The sequence below is a fragment of the Marmota marmota genome, unplaced genomic scaffold (genome assembly GCF_001458135.2).
Source record: "Marmota marmota marmota unplaced genomic scaffold, marMar, whole genome shotgun sequence".
Lineage (NCBI taxonomy): Eukaryota > Metazoa > Chordata > Mammalia > Rodentia > Sciuridae > Marmota > Marmota marmota.
The window spans coordinates 2,513,167-2,519,233 of record NW_026000108.1 but is presented as its reverse complement, the minus strand read 5'-3'; positions in this window follow the sequence as shown (position 1 = coordinate 2,519,233).

Here is a 6,067-nt window from a genome sequence, read left to right as displayed (position 1 = left end):
GTGGGGGTGGGGAGGCGGACGGCCACCGTGGCACAGGCGGTGCGCAGGCCTCCGTGCCGCCGGGCGCAGGCTTTCTAGAAGGAGCTCAGGAAGGAGAGCTGCCCCGACGGCACCGCGGGGCCAGGGGCTGAGAAGTCCATCGGCCGCTCCGCGCGATCCGCTCTCCCAGATGGGACTTCCCTTTCCTGAGCTTCGTGTTTCCCTCCAGTTGACAGCTGTATGGGTTCTGAAGGGCGCACAAGTCCACCCTGCGACAGCCACTGCACTGATGCTCGCGGATGTGGCTGCCACTCGAGGTGCAGGAGGAGGGCATCCAGGCTCCCCACGGGTGGCGCCTCGCTAAGTACCCCGCAACCCAGGCGTGAGGCAGACCGAGGCCATTAGGAGGCCGCTTGTCGAGATGGCCTGCCAGTCCTGCTCCTGGATGTGGCCCAGGGCTCACTGAGCAGGCTCCAGCAGGAAGGGGCGCAGGAAGGTGGGAGCCACGGTGCTCAGAGGACGGAAGCCCAAGCTCAGAAGTACACGGTGCCAAAATCTGTTTTCCAGAGAACAGAGATGGCCAAAGATGGTGCGGCTTAGCTCACAGCTGCAGGTTCCTCTGTGGTCCCTGGTTAAGGCCATCAGGGACCCCAGGAATGACCCCTCTGGCAGGCACTGTGAGCACCCAGCTCCCCAGACCAAGGACAGCCCAGAGCCACTGTGGTCTTTTTTTGCCCTGGGTTCCTCAGCTGAGGCCTGAGGGTCACTTGGAAAAAGGGTCAGAGGAGGCACTCAAACAAGGTCTCTAGGGCTGCCCTGTGTTTGGAGAATGTAGAGGGCAAATCCTGATGTGACCTAGGCCACAGACACCATCCTAATGCCCCAAGGTCAGTGGCTCCACATTTTCTCCCCTCTGTGTGTGTAGCTTCCCCAGGCCTGACCTGCACAGGGGAAAACAGAGTTCTGGTGGGAGATGACATGACCAGTCCCTGGAGGCTCTCCACTGTGCAGAGCCAGGGTGCGGTGGGCCTCAGAGAGAAGGAAGCTGAATGAGTGCCTGGCAAGACACAGGAGGGCAGGGTGGGCCCAGGCAGGGCCCAGGTGCTGGAGCAGGGGCTGCTCCAGGAAGTCAGCCTCCTTGCCAATGGGGCCCTGTCCCTTGCAAGACCTCCACCCAGCAGTGCCCGAGGTGCACAAGGCTACATGCCCAGCTGTGGCACAACTTGGCTTCATCTGGGGGGCAGGCCTCCCACTGGCCTTTCCTGTGGGAGGTCCTCATGCTCTGGATGCACGGCCAACGTCCACCAGATCCCTCCGGGTGGGCCTGGGCTAGAACCCCACGGAGCAGTCAGGAGACTGCTGACTGCTGCATTCTGGGTCCAGCCATCACCGCTAGCAGAGCCCATGGGGTGTGGGAATGCGGGTGTTCCTCCATCCTGGCCAGTGAAGGCCTGTGCCAGGGAGACCCTTCTCGTGACACCAGATGCCTCCCCTGGAAGCCCCCCACCTGGGGCCTTAGCTGTCACCTGGCTATTGGCCCTGGGGGCCTGTGATCCTGGTGGAGACCAGGGGCTTCATGTCAAGGCCCACCCCACCTGTTTCCTGGCAGAGAGGATGAGCCCCCTCCACCTTGAAGCTCTCAGTGCTGAGATCAGGTGGCTCCTCCCCCATCCCCAATCTGCTAAGAAGCCATGTGACAGTGGCCACCTCCCACTGCACTCCAGGACACACAGGGCTCCCACCCTGCCGCTTCCTGTGGCTCTAGAGCACTGACCTGCTAAACTGCTAACTGATTTACTTACTGTAGTCACTGCCTGTTGAGCCCCACTGACTATAAACTCTAAGGAGAGGACTTTATGACCCTGTCCCCAGTGCCTAGGACATGGCAGGGGAGCCATCAAAATGATGGGGTGGAGGAGAAAGAGCCATCCGGGGGCCTACTCCATAGCCCTCTGGGAGGAAAACATGTGGACACATTGCGGAGGGGGGTCCCTGTGGGCTCCTTCTGCCAGGGAGGCCGCATGTGGCATCTGGTTTGAACAGGCCACAACATGGACTCCTGCCCAGAGAGTCACCAAGGTCCACAGCCATCTTTGTAAAAACCTGAGCTGGTCTCTTGATCTTCGCTGAGTGGCTTCTGATGGCCCAGAGGTCTGGGGAGCCTTGCAGCACCAGGCTCCGGGGGCCGTCCTGGCCCCCCCCCGCCCCACCCCCGCCCTGCAGCGGCACATGCCAGTTTCTCTTAAGAATGTCCTGGAGAAGGCAGCACTAGGTCTTGGCCTTTGAGGTTCTGTGTGACCAAGCAGAAAGTGTCGTGAAGAGCCAGTGAGAGTGGGTGGAGGTGAGCGTGTGTGTGGCAGTGGGGGCTGCCTGCCAGGAGCAGGTCCCACAGACACAATGGGATCCCACAGACGCAAGTGGCAGACTGGGTATTCTGCCATGGGCATCTGGCAGATACCGTCTTGAAAATGGGCCTGTCCCCCAAGGGAGACAACTGGCAGCATTTACCAGTGACGAAATCTAAACTTTCATGCAAAAATCAGAATCCTGAAAAACTTGTCCCCACCAGGAGCTTGGAACTTCCCTACTTGCAGGCTTCTCTGAGGGGACCCATGGTGACATCAGCAAACGTGATTGTTGCTGCTGGGTGAATTGTGTTGGTGCCAGGAAGATGCCCGTCGCAGTGAGTCACAAAGCCACAGTGGCAGTCACTGAAGGGCGGGTAGCAGGCAGATCATAAGGACGCAGAAGGCAGGTGGTGGTGGTGGCTGCAGAGGCCTCGCCTGCATGTGAAGAACCACACTCCTGAGTTCCGCCTCAGCCTCTGCGCCCAGTTCTGTCTTCTCTGGTTTTTTCCCCAGACACTGGTTTCTGAGTCACTCCAGACTCAGCCCAACAGTGCCCACAGCAGGTGGTGCAGGTGGCCCAGGTGGCTTCCCTGAAGAGCAGTGCCACTCTCTCTTCTCACCAAAACCTTCTTATTTGGGAAAATATATTTTTCACAGAATTGTTACCAGTGTAACATCATGGTTCATTGTTATCTTGAAATGAATAAATGTCTTTCAAATATCTAGTCTAATTTCTAATAAAGTCTACTAACAGGCATCCACCTTGGTAGTTGGAACCCCCAGGCAAAGTCCTTTGGGGTCTCTGATCATTTTTCAAGTTGCGAGGGGTAAAGGTTGGAGTCAGGCAGCGGATTCAGCAGTGGAGCTGCTGGGCGGAGACTGCCACTTCTTGTTCCTCCCAGTCCTCCACATGCCCAGGCCCAGCCAAGCTCTGAGCAGGCCATGTGCTCCTGGGGTCTCAGTTTGCAGGTCTGCAGTCCTCAGGAGGCAGAGCATGTCTTCACACAGAGCTTGTTCTCTAACCTCGGGCCCCCTTCTTTTTTCATATGAATTTAAACATAATTTCATCCATCTCACAACAACAGTGTGGTTGAGCATGCAGCTGGAATTGCATCAGTGACATGACGCCGCGTGCAGAGCTGGGCCCTGGGTAGCCACACGGTCCTGTGCGCTGCTGGTCAGGCTCACTCCCAGGTTTCTCCTGCTTTGAGTCACAACTCCGAATGGAACATATCTTCTCCTTTTCAATAGGCTTCAGCTGGTTTAAAGAGCTTTTGATCTTTTGTATTTTTAGTTTTCTGGGTCTACAAAAATATCATATGAAAATAAAGGTAATTTTCCCTTCATTCCATCTCTCATTCTGCTTATTTTGTTTACTTATCTTCATGCATTTGCTGTAAATGTCACAGCAACATAAATAACAAAGGTGGGAGTGAAGATGTCTGCCGAGTTCCTGATTTGAGTTTCAGTGCCGACATGCTGGGATGCTGGATCTTATTAAACATTGTACCATTCGCTGACAGACTTCTCCTCAGTGGACCAACAACCAAAGAAGACTGAGAAGTGTCACGGGCACACTGTGGAAGGCACAGCTCTGGGTGCAGGACAGTCAAGTCCTACAAGGACTTCAAGGACTCTACTCCAGCTTGGGAAGGGGCAGCACCTGGTGCAACTGAGCAGGAGCCCCAGACTCTGCTCAGACAGCAGAAGAAGGATGCAGAGACTCCTTCTGAACATAAGCTCAAGGATGTCAATCTAGTCCTGGAACCAGCCCTGCAGGGACTGAAGCAGCAGTGTGTGGTGGCCACGTGGAGGAGTCTCAAGTATAACAGAGAAGCTTGATCAGCCACCTCTTGCAGGAGCGTCTGGGCTTGGCCACCCTGTAGGGCCACAGGAGATGGGGGTGTGGTCTCAGCACCCTCCCTGGCTCTGTTCTCTCTTGAAGGATTGAAGCTGCTCTTCCTCTAGTGAGAATCAGAACAATGGCCAGTCCATGGGAGCTGCTGGCCTGCGTCAGTGGTCAGCAGCTGGAGGGCAAGCAGGTGTACATGGGCAGGTCACTAGGTGTCCATGGGGAAGTCCCCAGCACCAAGGGCTATATAAGCACTGAGCATGTCTATTTCATGAATTCTTAGAGTTGTGTCTTGCAGGTGGACCTGAGCTACCAATGAGCCAGGGCAGGCTCCCAAGTTCAGGTCTCCAACAGACATCTCCAATCTCCTGTCCTCTAGAGCCCCCTCTCTGCTTCACAGGAAATAGTTGGAGCTGCTTGTGCTGCATGAGCCAACTGCATGCACCACTCCCTGGCTAGAGAGGCAGTGGAACCACATTCGCAGCTGGAAAATGACTCTGATGGGGATATTTACACTACAGATCATCAGCAACTGCTGCACTGCCCCAGGACAGGGTTGGCGGGGCGCTCCCTGAGTCCACAGCAAAGGGGCCCAGGAAACTGCTCATCTACTCAGCACCCATGCCACCTCCCCCACTTGGCCTGGGCTGACCTCTGTACCGCCTGACCACCGGCTGGTCCCACACTCCCTTGCCTGGCTGACTTCCAGGTTCAGGGAGGGTCAGGAAAGCGGGTGGTCTCACACCAGGATGACAGTGGCAGACCCTGGCAGAGCCCGCCTCCACCCCTCTCCCCAGGAATCTGCTCACCAGCAACCAGAAAGGCCTTTTTCTTGGTACTGAAAGTTGAACCCAGGGGCACTCTAACTCTGAGCTACATCTGAGCCCTTTTTACTTTGAGACAGGGTCTCACCAATTGCTGAGATTGTCCTCAAACTTGTGATACTGCTGCCTCAGATTCCCAATTTGCTGGGATCACTGGCATGTGTTACTGCACCCAGCCAAAGAGCACTTTCCCAAACCACAAGGCAAATCCTGTCACTTTCCTGCTGACCCACCACACAGAACCCTGTCCCGTCTGGGAAGGACCAGGAAGCAATCTGCCTAGTTCCAGGGGATAGACCAAACAGGCCCGGTCCCAGACTCCCATGCAGCCATGATGACCAAAGCCAGATCCTAGTAAATGACACAGGTTAATTCAGCCAAGGGTTTCTAGAAAGAACTGCTCAACTGGTGCAAGGCCAGAGGCAGTGCACCAAGCTGGCCACTGGGGCTGCCTTGGCCCCAAGCCCCCCGCACTGCAGAGGTCAGATCCACAGCTGTAGCAGCTGGCAACTCAGAATGCGCTTGAAAAACACCAGCAGTGCACCAGTAGGCACACAACCAAGTGGCCCAGCTGCAGGTGGCCTGCCTCTGTCTGCCTGGGGCTTGCTCTGGCCACCCCCCACCTCTGGGTTCTTGCACTGGCTCTTTGCTGCGCGGACTGTCCTCCAGCACCAGGTCCTGGCTCCTCACCTGGCCGACCTCCCCTGCAGCACTGGCCAGTCTGTAGCTGCTCCTCTGTTGACTACAGTGGGAGTGTCTTACCAGGCGACCTCCAGGGTCCAGAAGAGCAGTAGAGCAGGCCTGCAAGCAGCCTGTTCCTCGTATTGGTGTTGTTGCCAAGGAGGTGGCCATGACATCTGGCCACCGAGGGCAGCGCAGCCCTGTGCATCTGCCTTGGGGTCAGAGATACCTCAGGGCAGATGCAGCAGGTCCAGGGAGGGAGACACCCTTCCCTCACCCTTCAGGAGAGCGCGCATGGGCACCAGCCCACCCTGACCTATCTCCACTTGCTTTCCTTTGCAGGACAGATCAACCTGGTGTGGCCCTTCCAAGCCAGAGAAAGT